Here is an 18475-nt window from a genome sequence, read left to right as displayed (position 1 = left end):
AGACCACCACTCTCCCCAACTTCAAAGCCCTTCGCAAATCACCTCTCCCCTTGATTCTATTCATTGCTATTGTTTTTGTCCGTCCGTCTCCCCCGATTAGGCCCTAAGCCCGTCACTGGGCAGGGATAATAATAATAATAATGTTGGTATTATTGTTAAGCGCTTACTACGTGCAGAGCACCGTTCTAAGCGCTGGGGGAGAAACAGGGTCATCGGGTCGTCCTACGTGAGGCTCACAGTCAATCCCCATTTTACGGATGAGGTGACTGAGACACGCAGAAAAGCGAAGTGACTCGCCCACAGTCACGCGGCTGACGAGTGGCAGAGCCGGGATTCGAACTCATGACCTCTGACTCCCAAGCCGGGGCTCTTTTCACCGAGCCACGCTGCTTCTTCTTCTGCTTTTAGGGATGGTCTCCATCTGTGGCCGAACTGCACATTCCAAGGGCTCAGTACAGTGCTCTGCACATAGTAAGCGCTCAATAAATGAGCCCCACGTGGGACAACCCGATTCCCCCGTGTCTACCCCAGCGCTTAGAACAGTGCTCGGCACATAGTAAGCGCTTAACAGATACCGACATTATTAATAAATACGAATGAATGCATGAATGCATGCATGAATGAAAGAGGCCTTCCCTAACCAGGCCCTCATTTCCCCTCCTCCCTCTCCCTTCTGGATCACCCTTGCCCTTGGATTTGGACCCTTCCCTTAATAATAATGTTGGTATCTGTTAAGCGCTCACTATGTGCAGAGCACCGTTCTAAGCGCTGGGGGAGATACGGGGTCATCGGGTGGTCCCACCTGAGGCTCACGGTTAATCCCCATTTTACAGATGAGGTCACCGAGGCCCAGAGAAGTAAAGCGACTCGCCCACGGTCACACAGCTGACGAGGGGCGGAGCTGGGATTGGAACTCATGACCTCTGACTCCCAAGCGCGGGCTCTTTCCACGGAGCCACGCTGCTTCTCTAAAACGATATTTCCGTGCTCCGGGTGAGGATCGAACTCACAGCCTCGGCACGGCTCCGCCCGCGCTGCTCTATAAGTACCGCGCGCTAACCGACTGCGCCACTGGAGCCCCCCAGCGCCTGCGGACGTACCCCTAACTCCTTTTAACGTCTCCTCCCCCCCCCCCCCCCAGACTGCAAGCTCCTTGAGGGGCAAGGACGCGTCTGCCGACTGTGTTGCAGGGAACTCTCCCAAGTGCTCGGCGTAAGCGTTCCGCGCCCGGCGAGCACGCTCCATGGATCTGAAAGACTGGTTGATTTCCCCATTTTCTAGAAAAGGGCTCTGCCTGCCAGAGTACATGGGAACGGGGCTGATGGTTTGAACTCATGACTGTCGTTCGCACACCCTCTTCAAGAATAAGGCCGACGACCGTCCTGGGTGGTTTGAGCGTCATTCTGTTGGCAAACAGAGGCTTGGCCTAGCTCATCTCTTCCAACTCCGAGATTCTCCTATTCTGTCGCTCGATCCATCCATCATATTGAGTGTGAGAGAAGTCCAGTTACTACAGAATTCTCTCCACCTCCCAGGCCCTGTCGAAGGCACGTCTCCTCCGAGAGGCCTTCCCTGACTGACACCCTCATTCCCTCTTCTCCCACTCCCTTCCGCCTCACTCTGCCTTCCTCCCTTTACTCATCCCCTCTCCCCCCTCAAAACCCCACAGCACTTGGGCGCGTAACTGTCGTCTCATTTATCCGCATTCACGTCCGTCTCCCCGGCTCTAGACTGGAAGCTCGTGGGCAGGGAATGTGTCTGTCTATTGTCGGATTGTCCTCCCCCGAGCACTCGGTACAGTGCCCTGCACACGGTAAGCGCTCAATAAATACGACTGAATGAACGAATGCAGTAAATAAACGAATGGGGGTTCTGCAGGAGTGGGGAGACACGGACTGAACGGGTTTTACGCGGAACGATCCGGACGGCAGAGTGTAGCGCGGACCGGACTCGGGAAAGACGAGAGCAGGGAGGTCAGCGAAGAGGCTGACGCGGTAATCGGGGCGGGCGAGGCTGAGCGCTCGGGTTTGGAAGCCGTTCGGAAGGCGAGGAAAGGGCGCATCTTAGCGACGCCGCGAAGGTTGAGCCGAAGGGATCCGGTGACAGATTGGCTACGTGGGTCGAACGAGAGAGGTGAGTCAAGGCTAACACCGAGGTTACGGGCTTGTGAGACCGGGGGATGGTGGAGCCGTCTACAGCGATGGAAAAGTCCCGGGGAGGACAGAGGCTTGGGTGGGACGATGAGGAGTTCTGTTACTCCTTGAAACTTTGAGAATTTCAAAAATCCACAGCTAGAAAAACAACAAGTTTAAGCACAGGATTCAAATAACCTGCCATTCGGGAGCAGCTCCGAATCCGGAATCTTAGCTTCTCCCCTCACAGCAATTTCGGGTCTTTCTCTTAAAGTCTAACTTGGTGCAGAAGCGTTAGCTGAAAGAACACATGTCCGTTCTGTTCCTTCTTTTTATGAGATGAATCCCACCCGATCTGCTCACACCCATCCCGGCACAGAGAAGAGTGTCTGGCACATAATAATAATAATAATAATAATAATGTTGGTATTTGTTAAGCGCTTACTATGTGCCGAGCACCGTTCTAAGCGCTGGGGTAGACATAGGGGAATCGGGTCGTCCCACGTGGGGCTCACGGTCTTCATCCCCCTTTTACAGATGAGGGAACTGAGGCGCGGAGAAGTGACGTGACTCGCCCACCGTCACACAGCCGACAAGTGGCAGAGCTGGGATCCGAACTCATGAGCCCTGACTCCAAAGCCCGCGCTCTTTCCACTGAGCCACGCTGCTTCTCCAAGCACTTAGTACATAGTACTAAGCACATAGTAAGCACTTAACAGCCACCATAATTATCCTTATTATGATGATGTAGATGATGAACTGCATCCTGTCTTATCCGCTTCATCTACCCCAGTGCTTAGTAGCTGTGGGGCTGTGGGCAAGTCACTTCACTTGGCCGCGCCTCAGTTCCCTCATCTGTAAAATGGGGATTAACTGTGAGCCTCCCGTGGGACGGCCTGATGACCCCGTATCCCCCCCCAGTGCTTAGAACAGCGCTCTGCACACAGTGAGCGCTTAACAAATACCAACTTCATCATTAGGGTGTCTGGCGCTCAGTAAGCACGGAACGGATACCGAGGAATAAAGAAAGTTCATCCTGAATTTCCTTCTCCTTCTCGGTCAGTCAACTAAAGGAAAAATATACGTTCCCTTTAAATGCCCTTCACTAGAAGAGACTTGGCGGAGGTGAACGCGGAAGAAGGAAGGAGATATATCTTCGCGGGGGTCTACCTTTCCACGGGAGCAGCCCCGAAAAGAAATCTTAGGCGGCAGTGATTTCCTCAGAGCGTTACTGTTACTCTCCCCCGATCAGACCGTGCGCCCGTCACAGGGCAGGGACCGTCTCTGTCTGTTGCCGATTTGTACGTTCCAAGCGCTTAGTACGGCGCTCCGCACATAGTACGCGCTCAATAAATACTATTGAACGAATGGACCAACGTTGTACCGCACTCTCCCAAGCGGCCCAGAGAAGCAGCGCGGCTCAGTGGAGAGAGCGCGGGCTTGGGAGCCGGCGGTCACGGGTTCTCATCCCGGCTCTGCCGCTAGTCCGCTGTGTGACCTTGGGCAAGTCACTTCACTTCTCTGTGCCTCCGTTACCTCAGCTGTCCAATGGGGATTAAAACCGGGAGCCCCGCGTGGGACAACCTGTTCACCTTGTATCCCCCAGCGCTTAGAACAGTGCTTTGCACATAGTAAGCGCTTAACAGATACCACAATTTTGAATGCAGTGCTCTGCAGACAGTCGGTGCTCAATAAATATGACCGAATGAATGAATGAATGAATGAATGAAAGGGTCTCTGAGCCTCGGTTCCCGAGTGGTTCCCAGCAATAAAAGAATGACACAAGGTTAGGGGAGAGGGAATAATAATAATGAGGTTGGTATTTGTTAAGCGCTTACGACGTGCAGAGCACCGCTCTCAGCGCCGGGGGAGATACAGGGTCATCGGGCTGTCCCCCGTGAGGCTCCCAGTCTTCATCCCCATTTGACAGAGGAGGGAACTGAGGCCCAGAGAAGTGAAGCCACTTGCCCACGGTCACGCAGCTGGCAGGTGGCAGATCCGGGATTCGAACCTGCGACCTCTGACTCCCAAGCCTGCTGCTTCTCTGCTATGTCCACGTCATTCATCCATCTGAATGAAGAAGCAGCATGGGCTAGTGGCTGGAGCACAGGTTTGGGAGTCGGAGGACGTGGGTTCTAATCCTGCCTGGCCACCTGTCTGCTGCGTGACTGAGGGCAAGTCACTTCATTTCTCCGTGCCACAGTTCCCTCATCTGTAAAATGGGAATAAGACTGTGAGCCCCATGTGGGACAGAGACTGTGTCCACCCCGCCAGTCTGGAACCTTACCCCAGTCTTTAGTACAGTGCCTGGCACGTAGTAAGCGCTCAGCAAATACGATTAATATTATTTAAATGGGGATTAAGACCGCGAGGCCTACGTGGGACCATTATCTCGTATCTCCCCCGGTGCTTAGTGAGTACGGTTCCCTGTACGTAGTTAGGGCCTAACAAATACCGTAAAAAAATGATAATAAAGCTGTTTTTCTCGTAGCGTCAGCAAGATATCCAATCGTGCACGCATTATACACCCCAGTTTGAGTTACGCCTTGCCCCGACTCTTCCTTCTACGACTCAAGCCCGGAGCTGATTAGAATTCACGCGTTCACAGGCTGTTTGCGGGGGCTTTAAGTCTCTCAGACGCGGCGCCGTGGAAATACGAGGCGGGGTTCCGGATGTACGCTGTAGTAAAATAAACTCCGTCTTCGGCCGTTTTAAAAGAAATCGCTCGGGGAGTGTCTGACCGGTGCAAAAGGGAACAAATCAATCCTCCTTTCAGATGAAAACTGAAACCGGGAGGTAAATAACGTCAAGGAAGAGAAGACTGGCCGTAGGAGCCCCATCCGCGGAATTACAAATTCCGGGAAAAGTAGGTGAGAAGAGGTTCAGAAAGGTTAAGCAGACCTTTCCCCCTTCTTCCCACAGCACAGTGGGCTATGGTAGGCTGGGGAGAGATCACACTTCACTTCTCGGTGCCTCAGTGACCTCATCTGGAAAATGGGGATGAAGACCGTGAGCCCCACGTGGGACCACCTGATTCCCCTGTGTCTCCCCCAGCGCTTAGAACGGTGCTCTGCACATAGTAAGCGCCTAACAGACACCAACGTCATTACCGTTCTCATTCGTTCTCCTTTCCGCACAGACGGCTCGGGAGCTGTATCTCCCTTGGACCACCGCCAACCTTCGAGAGATAAACCTCGAGAAAAACTGGACAACTCAGACTCCGCTAGAAGCAGCGTGGCTTAGTGGACAGAGCACGGGCCTGGGAGTCAGCAGGACCGACCTGGGTTCTAGTCCCTGCTCTGACGCTCGTCCGCTGTGTGACCTCGGGTCTGAGTCGCTTCTCTGTGCCTCAATTACCTCATCTGTAAAATGGGGACAAGAGTGTGGGCCCCATGCGGGACAGAGACTGTCCAACCGAAGCAGCGTGGCTCACTGGAAAGAGCCCGGGCTTGGGAGCCAGAGGTCATGGGTTCCAATCCCGGCTCTGCCGCTTGTCAGCTGTGCGACTGTGGGCGAGTCACTTCGCTTCTCTGTGCCTCAGTTACCTCGTCTGTAGAATGGGGATTAACCGTGAGCCTCACGTGGGACGACCTGATGACCCCGTATCTACCCCAGCGCTTTGAACGGTGCTCGGCCCATAGTAAGCGCTTAACAAATACCAACGTTATTATTATTCTCCGGGCTTCGGTCACCTCATCTGTAAAATGGGGATGAAGACTGTGAGCCTCACGTAGGACGACCCGATGACCCTGTATCTACCCCGGCGCTTGGCACGGCGCTCTGCACGTAGTAAACGCTTAACAAATACCGCCATTATTATATCATTATTAACTTGTATCCACTCCAGCGCTTGGAACAGTCCTTCATTCATTCCGTCGATCCTATTTACTGAGCGCTGACTGGGTGTCTTGTTTTTGTTCTGTTCTGTTTTTCCCTGCCGTCCTCCCCGTTTAGACTGTGAGCCCGTCGTCGGGCAGGGATCGTCCCTATCTGTCGCCGGATTGTCCATTCCGAGCGCTCAGTCCAGTGCTCTGCCCATAGTAAGCGCTCGATAAATACGATCGGATGAATGAATGAATGCGGGCCACTGTATTAAACGCTTGGGAGAGTAGGATTCAACAGAACTTTAGGAGATGCGCTCCCTGTCCGTAACGAGCTTCCGATGTAGGAGGAATTTACGGGTCTGGAAGTCAGAAACCTGGTGCCGATGAAATGTTGGGAACGTGGCTTAGGGGAAGGAGCCCGGGCTTGGGAGTCAGAGGTCGCGGTTCTAATCCCGACTCCGCCGCTTGGCAGCCGCGTGACTTCAGGCAAGTCACTTCCCCTCTCTGGGTCTCATCTGAAAATGCAGAATGAGACCGTGAACCTCACCTGATAACCTTGTATCTCCCCGATGCTTAGAACAGTGCTCGGCACATAGTAAGTGCTTAACCGACACCATTGTTATTATAGTTATTCCTACGTTGACTACTGAAGTGGGTAAGAGAAACTCCGAGGATCAAACCCCTGCCCAGAAATGGGAAAATGTTTCTTGGAGGACCCAAAAGGCGAGCTCTGATTATTTCCAGGGAGAGAAGAAGAATGTTGGCGGTAGGCCTGAGGCAACCCCACAGTACAAGAGTCAATGAGAAGGACACAAAATTATTATTAAAGTCAGTTGCTTCCTTGGCAGTCTCTTAATAATAATAATAATAATAATAATAATGTTGGTATCTGTTAAGCACTTACTATGTGCGGAGCGCTGTTCTAAGCGCTGGGGGAGATACAGGGTGATCAGGTCGTCCCCCGTGAGGCTCACAGTCGATCCCCATTTTACAGATGAGCTCACCGAGGCACAGGGAAGTCAGGTGACTCGCCCACAGTCCCACAGCCGCCAAGTGGCGGAGCCGGGAGTCGAACCCACGACCCCTGACTCCGAAGCCCAGGCTCTTTCCTCTGAGCCACGCTGCTCCACCTTGGGAATGTGAAAGTGTTTGACGTCAAAAAACTTCATTTATTTGTGCGTGTGGTATTCGTTAAGCACTCGCTGTGTTCCATCCTGTGCGCTGGGATGGATAGAAGCTAATGAGGTTGGACCCTAGTCCCCGTCCCACATGGGGCTCGCAGTCTTGATCCCCATTTTACAGAGGAGGGAACCGAGGCCCAGAGAAGTGAAGCGACTTGCCTGAGGTCACAGAGCAGGCAAGCGGCAGAGCCGGGATCGGAACCCAAGTTCTACCGACTCCCGGGGCCGGGCTCTAGCCACTAGGCCACGCTGCTTCTCTTGGCTGCACGATCACCAGGTCTGAAAGCGGGTCTACCAACCCTGGTCTGTCGTACTCTCCCAAGCACTTAGTTCAGTGCTCCGCACGCAGTAAGTGCTCAATAAATACCGTCGATTGATTGAAAGACACAGGGAGTGCTCAATAAATACCATCGACTGACTGACTGAAAGACACAGGGAGTGCTCAACAAATACCGTCGACTGATTGAAAGACACAGGGAGTGCTGAATAAATACCGTCGACTGATCGAAAGACACAGGAAGTGCTCAGTAAATACCGTCGACTGATTGAAAGACACAGGAAGTGCTCAGTAAATACCGTCGACTGATTGATTGAAAGACACCGGAAGCGCTCAGTAAATACCGTCGACGGATTGATCGATTGAAAGACCCAGGAAGCGCTCAGTAAATACCGTCGACGGACTGATCGATTGAAAGACCCAGGAAGCGCTCAGTAAATACCGCCGACGGATTGATCGATCGAAAGACCCAGGAAGCGCTCAGTAAATACCGCCGACGGACTGATCGATCGAAAGACCCAGTAAGCGCTCAGTAAATACCGCCGACGGACTGATCGATCGAAAGACCCAGTAAGCGCTCAGTAAATACCGCCGACGGACTGATCGATCGAAAGACCCAGTAAGCGCTCAATAAATACCGTCGACTGATCGATCGAAAGACACAGTAAGCGCTCGGTAAATCCCGTCGATTGAAAGACCCAGCGAGTGCTCAATAGATTCCGTCGATCGAGTGATCGAAAGACACAGTGAGTGCTCAGTAAATACCGTCGATCGATTGACTGAAAGATCCCGGACGTTGTCCGGTTATTCATTCTTCCCCCGCCTCCTTCTCGGGACCGAGGCTCAGTCAGTCATTCGTTTACCCCATTCGTTCGTTCAGTCGTATTTACCGAGCGCTTACCGTGCGCAGAGCCGTGCACTGAGCGCTTCGGGGAGCACCACGTAACAATAAAGGTATACATTCCTTGTCCGCCACAAGCTTCCAGTCTGGAGGGGGAGGCAGACGTTACTAAAAATAAATAAATCACAAACGGGTACGTAAGCGCTGCGGGGCTGGGAGGGGGGATGAATAAAGGGAGGAGGTCAGGGTGACGCAGAAGGGAGTGGGAGTTGAGGAAAAGTGGGGTTCGGTCAGGGAAGGCCTCTTGGAGGAGACGGGCCGTCGGTTCGCCTTCGAAGCCGGGGACAGTCACCGTCTGGCGGCTCCGAGGGAGGAGGGTGTCCCGGACCAGTGGCGGGCTGTGGGCTGGGGACCGGTGGCGCGATAGCCGAGATGGAATGATGCCGGTATCCGTTAAGCGCTTACTCTGGGCGGGGCACCGTCCTAAGCGCTGGGGGAGATACGGGGGTCATCGGGTCGTCCCGCGGGAGGCTCACGGTCTTCGGCCCCATCTGACGGACGGGGGGACCGAGACACGGAGAAGTGACTCGCCCACAGTCCCGCCGCTGACAAGCGGCAGAGCGGGGATTCGAACTCACGACCCCCGACTCCCAAGCCCGGGCTCTTTCCACTGGGCCGCGCTGCTTCCCGACGGAAGCTTCCGTGAACATTACCGGCATTGCAGTGGAGACCCTGCTAGGGAGCCGTTCGGAAAGTCTCCTCCGAACTATAAAGATCTCCACCGCCGTTTCCTAGCGGCACGTTATCCGGCTTTAGTTTCCGGACTCCGGGCAGGCTACTCCACGGCTTCCATCTGAAGTCTGTGTCCTCTCCTCAGAAGCAACGTGGCCTAGCGGAAAGAGCACGGGCTAGGAGTCCCGAGACCTGGGTTCTAATCCCGACTCCCGACTTCTCGGCAACCCGCCTGGCCTCTCCGGGACTGTTCCCCAATCCGTAAAGGGGCGACTCGATACCCGTCCTCCCTCCCTCCGACTCGGAGGGTGAGTCCCGTGTGGAACGGGGACTGCGTTCCACCTTCTTTTTACGGCATCTGGCAAGCGCTTACTATAACGATAAGAATCATGGGATCCGTTTAACCGCTTACGATGCGGTCCTCCCGCGGTCCCGGAAGGCCCTCCCTCCTCACCTCCGCCAAACTCATTCTCTTCCCCGCTTCGAAGCCCTACTTAAAGCTCACCTCCTCCGGGAGGCCTTCAAAGACTGAGCTTCCCCTTTTCCCTCTGCTCCTCTCCCTTCCCCCCTTCCCCTCCCCTCAGCTAAGCCCTCTTCTCCCCCCTTTCCCTCTGCTCCTCCCCCTCTCCCTTCCCCTCCCCTCGGCACTGTGCTCCTCCGCTCATTTGTATTATATTTTTTTATTACCCTATTTACTTTGTTAATGAGCTGCCCACCCCCCCCCCCCCCGATTCTATTCATCGCTACTGTTTCAATGAGACGTCCATCCCCTCGACTCTATTCATCGCCATCGTCCTCGCCCGGCCGTCTCCCCCGATTAGACCGCGAGCCCGCCGGTGGGCGGGGACCGTCTCTATCTGTCGCCGATCTGTCCATCTCAAGCGCTCGGTCCAGCGCCCCGCACATGGTAAGCGCTCAGTAAATACCGCTGAATGAATGAATCCGCCAAGCGCCGTTCTAAGCGCCGGGGTAGAAACAAGGTAATCAGGTTGTCCCACGTGGGGCTCACGGTCTTCATCCCCATTTTAACGGAGGCCCAGAGAAGCGCAGCGACTCGCCCAGGGTCACCCGGCTGACAAGCGGCGGAGCCGGGATTTCGAGCCCACGACCCCCGACTCCCAAGCCCGGGCTCTTGCCGCTGAGCCGCGCCGCCGTCCCTCCCACCCTCATCTCCGGGGCACACGGGTCTCTCTCCGTAATCTATTTTTAGGTCTGCCTCTCCCTCCCGTCCCCACGTCCCTTGTCGGCGGGGAACAGTTCCGCCGCCCCCGCTGCATTATGCTTTCACAAGCCGTAAGGATGACGACAATAACGTCGGTCTCTGTTGAGCGCTTACAACGTGCAGAGCACTGTTCTGAGTGCTGGGGTAGATACGGGGTCATCAGGTCGGTCCCGCGTGAGGCTCACGGACCTAATCGCCATTTTCCGGATGAGGTCACCGAGGCACAGAGAAGCCGAGTGACTCGCCCACGGTCACACGGCTGCCAACCGCCAGAGCCGGGATCAGGACCCATGACCTCTGACTCCGCAGCCCACGCTCTCTCCACTGAGCCGATAACAACGAGGACGACGGTATCGGTCAAGCAGGCACTGGGTGCCGAACACTGTCCCAAGCACCGGGGTAGATCGGAGGCAAGCAGATGATCCCAGGTGGGGCTCGCAGTCTCGATCCCCATTTCCCGGGTGAGGTCACCGAGGCGCGCAGAAGTGAAGCGACTTGCCCAGAGTCACACAGCGGACAAGTGGCGGGGCCGGGATTCGAACCCACCACCCCTGACTCCCAAGCCTGGGCTCTGTCCACCGAGCCACGCCGCTTCTCACCCTCTCTAGGTGGGTGATTTTATCACCGAAGTGTCGTACGTCATTTGGTTATTTACTCCTCACAACCCGCCCCCCCCCCCCCCCCCCCGCGAGCCAGGGTTCAGGTAGCATCACCCCCGATTTACAGCTGCGGACACCGAGGCACGGGGAGGTTAAGCGACTTGCCCAAGGCCCCGCAGGGAACGGGTGTCAGAGCCGGGACCGGCACCCGGGACCTCCGGGTTTCAGGTCCGTCGGTCTTCTCTTCGGACAGAGAAGCAGCGTGGCTCAGTGGGAGGGGCCCGGGCTTGGGGGTCGGAGGCCGTGGGTTCGAATCCCGGCCCCGCCCCTCGTCAGCTGTGCGGGTGTGGCCGAGCCGCTTCGCTTCTCCGGCCTCAGTCCCCTCGTCCGTAAAATGGGGATCGACCGGGAGCCTCACGGGGGACGACCCGATGACCCTGGATCTCCCCCAGCGCTTACAACGGTGCCCTGCGCATGGGAAGCGCTTAACAGGTACCGCCGCGATCACGATTATTATTATTACAGCGCCGTGCGCGCGGTAAGCATTGGATGAATGTCATCGATTAACTGGTCTTCTGGTCATCCTTCCGCCTGTCGGCTCGAAAACTCTCCCGTGAAGAGAAAGTTATCCCCCCAGCCCTCAGACGTGCTCTTGGCCCTCTTTCTGTGGAATCTGTTCGACACTTACTAGGCGCCAGACGCCGTTCTGACCGCCGGGGTAGATGTAAGGGAATTCGGTTGGACACAGTCCCCGTCCCGCCAGGAGAGAGAACGGAAGCAGCAAGGCTTCGTGGATAGAGCACGAGCCTAGGAGTCAGAAAGGTCATGGCCTCTAATCCCAGCTCTGCCACCGGTCTGCTGGGTGGCCTTGGGCAAGTCACTTTACTTCTCAGTGCCTCGGTTACCTCGTCTGGAAAATGGGGATCGGGACTGTGAGCCCCATCCGAGATAGGGACCGCGTATCCACCCCAGTGCTTAGTAGAGCGCCTGGCCCGTACCAGGCGTGGCTCCGTGGAAAGAGCCCGGGCTCGGGAGTCAGAGGCTGCGGGTTCTTATCCCGGCTCCGCCGTTGGCCGGCTGTGTGACTCTGGGCAAGTCACTTCACTTCTCTGTGCCTCAGTTGCCTCATCTGTAAAACGGGGCTTAAAACTCCGAGCCCCACGCGGGACAACCTGATCACCTCGTATCCCCCGGCGCTTAGAACAGCGCTTTGCACATAGTAAGCGCTTAACCGATACCGCCGTTTTGATTTTTTTAAGCGTTCAACCGAAGAAAAGCCACAGAAACTGAGGCGCCGAGAAGTTGAGCGACTTGTCCGAGGTCCCACGGCGAGCAAATGGCAGAGCCGGGATTGGAACCCGGCTCCTCCGCCCTTTCCGCTGCTCTATTAATCTCAATCAGCTCTTCAGAGGAACGTCACTACTGAAACCGTCCGCGGGGCGGTTCCTAAAGTCCCAACTGCTGGGAATCACCGTCGGCAACACACGTTGCTCTTGGTGCCCTGGGACTACGGAATCATAAAGCAGGAGAGAGAGAAGCGGCGTGGCTCGGCGGATAGAGAGGGGCCCCGGGAGTCAGAAGGTCGTGGGTTCTAATCCCACCTCTGCCGCATGTCTGCCGTGTGACCTCGGCCGAGTCGCTTCACTTCTCAGGACCTCGGTGACCTCATGTGTAAAATGGGGCTTGACACCGTGAGCCTGTGTCCAACTCGATTTACTTGTGTCGACCCCGGCGCTTAGTCCAGCCTACTCTTCACTCGGCCGCCCGGCCCATCTTCCCGCAGAAACGGCCCGGGCCCGTCACTCCCCTTCTCAAACACCTCCGGCGGTCGCCCGTCGACCTCCGCTCCGAACAGAAACTCCTCGCTCTGGGCTCCGAGGCCGTCCGTCCCCTCGCCCCCTCCCACCTCTCCTCCCTTCTCTCCTCCCGCCGCCCAGCCCGCCCGCTCCGCTCCTCCGCCGCCCGCCTCCTCGCCGTCCCCCGGTCTCGCCCGTCCCGCCGTCGACCCCCGGGCCGCGTCCTCCCGCGGTCCCGGGACGCCCTCCCTCCTCGCCTCCGCCAAATTGATCCTCTTCCCCTCTTCGAAAGCCTACTTAAAGCTCACCTCCTCCTAGAGGCCTTCCCACACTGAGCTCCCCCCTTTTTCCCTCCGCTCCCTCGACCCCCCCCCCCCAACCTCTTCCCCCCCTCTCCCTCTCCTCCTCCCCCTCTCCCGTCCCACCCCCTCGGCACCGTACTCGTCCGCTCGACCGTATATATCCCCGTCACCCTATTTATTCTGTTAAGGAGATGTACGTGGCCTCGATTCTATTTATTCGCTATCGTTTCAACGAGCCGTCCTTCCCCTCGATTCTATCCATCGCCACCGTCCTCGTCCGTCCGTCTCCCCCGATCGGACCGTGAGCCCGTCGGAGGGCGGGGACCGTCTCTGTCTGTTACCGATTTGTACATTGCAAGCGCTCAGTACGGTGCTCTGCACGTAGTACGCGCTGAATAAATACTACTGAATGAATGAATACAGTGGGTGGCACAGAGTAAGCACCGAACAAATACTATTATTCCAATAATCTCGCTCAACCCTCGGCTTCACGTAGCGCTACGCCTAAACCACGCCAGGGAGGGGAGAGTCGGAGAAAGTCTTCCGGGCCAAAATTCTACACTTCCCTCGGTTACCTTCCCGAAGCCTAATAATTTTCATTAATGGGAAATAAGAACAGCTCCGACCAGTGGATAAGAGCGGAGAGATGGGAGAAGAGAGCACGAGCGAACGGCAGGGTGAAATGTACGCTCTCGGGCTCCTAAGAGCTATTTGGGTGTAGAAGGGAAGCTACTGGCTCCAAGAAGGAACTGGTTTCTACCCCTCCAGATTTCCAACAGGGCACACGAGTGCCTAGGAAATGCTAGTTATTATCATTACTGCTAATAGTGATGATAACGGTGGTATTTGTTAAGCACTCGCCACGTGCAGAGCACCGTTCTAAGCGCTGGGGGAGACACAGGGAAGTCAGGTGGATCCCACGTGAGGCTCACGGTCTTCATCCCCATTTGACAGATGAGGGAACTGAGGCCCAGAGAAGTGAAGCGACTCGCCCACGGTCACACAGCTGACAGGCGGCGGAGTCGGGATTCGAACCCATGACCCCTGACTCCCAAGCCCGGCTCTTTCCCCTGAGCCACGCTGCTTCTCTAATAACGATGGTATTTGTTAAGCACTTACTGTGTGCCAAATGATAGTGATAACATTTATATGATTATTACCTAATAATGTTACGTCTTATTAATTCTGTTGTTTCTATGTTCATTAATATCATGGTTTATGTCGATATGCGATTATTAAAATGAAAAGGAAAGAAATCCTGGCATCTGTTAAGCGCTTACTGTGGGCCAAGCACTGTATGGGCCAGTCTTCATCCCCATCTTACAGATGAGGGAACTGAGGCCCAGAGGAGTGAAGTGACTCGCCCACGGTCGCCCAGGTGACGAGGGGCGGAGCCGGGGTTCGAACCCATGACCTCTGACTCCCAGGCCCGGGCTCTTTCCACTGAGCCACGCTGCTTGCATCCATCCCAGCGCTTAGTACAAGTGCCTGGAACAGAGTAAACCCTTAACAAACACCATTAAAAAAAAAAAAAAGGAATTCCCCACCAACCTTCCATTCGTCAAAACCCGAGAGGAAAAGCTGTAAAAGGAAGCTACAGAGATGTAGAGGGTTAACCAGGAGGTAGAGATTCCCTCTTCGGGCAGGAAATAATCATCATCATCATAACTGGGGCATTTCATCATAATAATAATAACGGTAGTATTTGTTAAGCGCTCACTATGTGCCGAGCACCGTTCTAAGCGCCGGGGGAGATACGGGGTCATCGGGTCGTCCCACGGGAGGCTCACGGTCTTCATCCCCACTTGACAGATGAGGGAACTGAGGCCCGGAGAAGTGAAGCGACTCGCCCACGGTCACACAGCTGACAGGTGGCAGAGCGGGGATTCGAACCCACGACCTCCGACTCCGAAGCCCGGGCTCTTTCCACTGAGCCGCGCATTCGTTAAGCTCTTACCACGTGCCAGGCCCCGTACTAAGCGCTGAGGTGGCCGCAAGCCTACCGGGTCAGAAATGGTCCCCGTCCCACGCGGGGCTCACAGTCTCCACCCCCATTTTTTTACAGATGAGGTAACCGAGGCACGGAGAAAGGGAAGCGAGTGGCCCCGCTTCACCCGGCAGCCAAGCGGCGGAGGTGGGATTAGACCCCGTAACCTCCCGCCGCCCGGGCCCGTGCACAGAGCCCGGGCTCGGGAGTCGGAGGTCACGGGTTCGAATCCCCGCTCCGCCGCTCGTCAAGCCGGGGGACCGTGGGCGAGTCGCTTCGCTTCTCTGGGCCTCGGTTCCCTCATCCGGAAAATGGGGATTAGCCGGGAGCCTCCCGTGGGACGACCCGATGACCCCGTACCTTCCCCAGCGCTTAGAACGGTGCTCTGCACATTTGCAACATCCCGCTGTTTCCCATACGAATGACGGGGATCCCTTTTTATCGGACCTCGGTGAACCTGAACGGATCGATCGTCCCTAAGAGCCCAGCTCCCCGCCTCCGGCAACGACCGCCCCAAGGGGCCTCCGGAGAAAAAGGCCGGAGACCCGTCGGGGCGGGGAACGAAGCCCTCCGTGAGAGACGGCGGACGTGAGCGATCGCCTCGGCGTCGACCGGCTGACATTTGGAGGTCGCCCGTCGTTCTTCCGGGACCGAACGCGGACGCCGGTTGGAGGATCGGTAGCCCGACCCTCCGTCAGATTCCGCCACGGTCTTCGACTCCGTGACCCCCTTCCGAATCATTAAAGAGAAGCCCCTGGGGGAGCCTACGGTAATTTAGGATCCGAAACGGGAATTTAGGCCAGCTCCTCTCCCTCGCGTGTCCCCCCCCCCTTCCCCCGCGGCCTCACCGCGAGCAAAAAAACTGTCGGACGCCAACGCTGCCCTCTACGGAAGGCTCACGGGGCTCGGTTCTTCGGCCCAGCGTCCGTGTTACAGAGGGAACGGAATGGGTGCAACACGTTGGCCGGGAAAGTGGCTAGTTTAGGACCAGCGTGGAGGAGAAAAAGCGATCGTCGCCATCCCTGGTATTTACGGAGCGCTCGCTGGGTGCGGAGCGCTCTCTTAAGCGCTTGGGAAACGACACGGTCTAGTGGACTATTCATTCGTTCAACAGTATTTATCGAGCGCTTACTGGGCGCAGGGCACCGGACTAAGCGCTCGGAACCAACGGGCCGGCCACAGATAGGGACGGTCCCCGCCGTCCGCCGGGCGCACGGTCCCATCGGGGGAGACGGACGGACGAGGACAGTGGCGATGAATAGAGTCGAGGGGAAGGACGGCTCGTAAAAACCGACGGCGACCCGAACAGGATCGGGGCGACGTGCATTTCGTCGACAAAATAAATAGGGTAATAGGGAATGGAGCACGGGGCTGGGAGCCTGGGAGCCGGAGGGCAGGGGCTCTGCCTCGTGTCTGCCGCGTGACCTCGGGCGCGTCACTTCATCTCTCAGCCTCTGTAAAACGGGGATTAAAGACGTTCAGCCCCACGTGGGACGGAGACCGCGTCCAACCCGATTAGAGAAGCGACGCGGCTTGGTGGAAAGGGCCCGGGCTTTGGAGTCGGGGGACGGGGGCTCTCACCCCGGCTCCGCCGCTTGTCTGCTGTGTAGCCTCGGGTGAGCCCCTCCGCTTCTCTGTGCCTCAGTCGCCTCGTCTGTAAAACGGGGCTGGAGACTGTGAGCCCCAGGTGGGACGGCCCGATTACCTTTTAATCTACCCGGGCTTAGAGCAGCGTACGGCCACAGAGCGAGTGCTTAACGAACACCACGGCTCTTTTTATCAGTATCACGACAGGAGGCGGCAGACGCCGTCGGACCCATCGGTCGTATTTACTGAGAGCTTTACTGCGTGCGGGAGCACCGCACGAGGCACCTGGGAGAGTACAATATAACGGAGTCGGCAGACTGCCCGCGACGAGCCTCCGGCCTGGAGGGCGAGACGGGCGTCGAGTCAACATAAATAAATCACGGGTACGGACATGAGGGCCGCGGGGCTGAGGGAGGGGCGGTAAAAGGGAGGAGATCCCAGAGCGAGGGCGATGCGGAAGGAAGTGGGAACAGAGGGAAGGAGGGCTCGGTCAGGGAAGGCCTCTTGGAGGAGACGGGCCTCCAATAAGACTTCGAAGATGGGGGGAGTAATTAATAATAATAATAACGTTGGTATCTGTTAAGCGCTTCCTATGCGCAGAGCGCCGTTCTAGGCGCTGGGGGAGACCCGGGGGAATCAGGGTGTCCCCCGTGGGGCTCACCGTCTGCATCCCCATTTTACAGATGAGGGAACTGAGGGCCCGAGAAGTGACTCGCCCACGGTGCCACAGCTGACGAGCGGCCGAGCTGGGATTCCAACTCATCGATCGGTTGTGGTATTTGTTAAGCGCTTACTACGTGCAGAGCGCCGTTCTAGGCGCTGGGGGATACGAGGCGATCAGGTTGTCCCACGGGGGGGGGGGGGGACTCACGGTTTTAATCCCCCCCATTTTGCGGATGAGGTGACTGAGGCACAGAGAAGTGATCTGCCCGAAGTCACGCAGTTGGCAAGCGGCGGAGGCGGGATTCGAACCCGTGACCTCTGACTCCCAGGCCCGCGCTCCTTCCACTGAGCCACGCTGCCTCTCTGAATAATGTTGGTATTTGTTAAGCGCTTACTAGGTGCAGAGCACTGTTCTAAGCGCTGGGGTAGGTGGCGGGTAATCCCCATAGTCAATCCCCAGTTTACAGGTGAGGGAACTGAGGCACGGAGAAGTGAAGCGACGCGCCCACGGCCCCACAGCGGACGGGCGGCCGAGCCGGGAGTCGAACCCGTGACGTCTGACTCCGAAGCCCGGGCTCCTTCCCCTGAGCCGCGCCGCTTCCCCAACAGGGTAACTGTCGGATATAAAGAGAGGGCGATTCCCTGCCCGCGGCGAGCTTTTAAATCAATGGTATTTATTGAGCGTTGGCTGTGTGCGTAGAACTGGGCTAAATACTCGGGAAACTACAAAACGGTGCAGGCGGGGAGCCTGTCAGCCCACTCCGCTCTACTGTACTCCCGCAGCGTGGCTCCGTGGAAAAGAGCCCGGGCTTCGGAGTCAGAGGTCGTGAGTTCGGCTCCCGGCTCTGCCGCTCGTCAGCTGCGGGACCGCGGGCGGGTGGCTTCGCTTCTCTGGGCCTCGGTTACCTCATCTGTCAAATGGGGATGAACCGCGAGCCCCTCGCGGGACGACCCGATGGCTCCGTATCTCCCCCGGCGCTTAGAACGGTGCTGTGCACCTAGTAAGCGCTTAACAGATACCAACGCTGTTATCATGGTACGGTGCTTAGGGGAAACAGGGACCCGTGCTCAGCACAGTGCTGTGCCCGCAACACGCACCGTCGACGACGACTTGGGAGACGACGATCCCTGCCCTCGAGGGGCTTACGGCGCGGTGGGCCGTGACTCGGATCAGAGTCTCGGGTAAAAGGTAGCACGTGCCAGGGAAGAATTCCGCGAATTAGTCTTCTTTTAAAATGATCCGGCGAGAAGCCCAAAACAAACCCTTCGATTAGATGAAAGCGGCATGAATCAGACGCGCGGGGTCTCGAGAACCTTTAGGGGAAAGAAAAA

At 56.7% G+C, this 18475-nt stretch overlaps 1 protein-coding gene and 1 non-coding gene across 2 annotated transcripts in view; both read right to left on the bottom strand.

The window, feature by feature from the left end:
* The window catches only part of SERGEF (secretion regulating guanine nucleotide exchange factor), a 273746-nt gene that overhangs the window by 219548 nt on the left and 35723 nt on the right, over positions 1–18475 (bottom strand). The gene's annotated exons all lie outside the window — the stretch shown is intronic.
* Positions 986–1078, bottom strand: TRNAI-UAU. The gene is given in 2 exon segments: positions 986–1021; positions 1041–1078. It is a non-coding gene; the product is annotated as a tRNA-Ile (tRNA).

This window comes from Ornithorhynchus anatinus, chromosome 3 (assembly GCF_004115215.2).
Source record: "Ornithorhynchus anatinus isolate Pmale09 chromosome 3, mOrnAna1.pri.v4, whole genome shotgun sequence".
In the NCBI taxonomy this organism is placed as follows: domain Eukaryota; kingdom Metazoa; phylum Chordata; class Mammalia; order Monotremata; family Ornithorhynchidae; genus Ornithorhynchus; species Ornithorhynchus anatinus.
The sequence above is the reverse complement of the archived record's forward strand: the minus strand, read 5'-3'. Positions and strand labels throughout refer to the sequence as shown.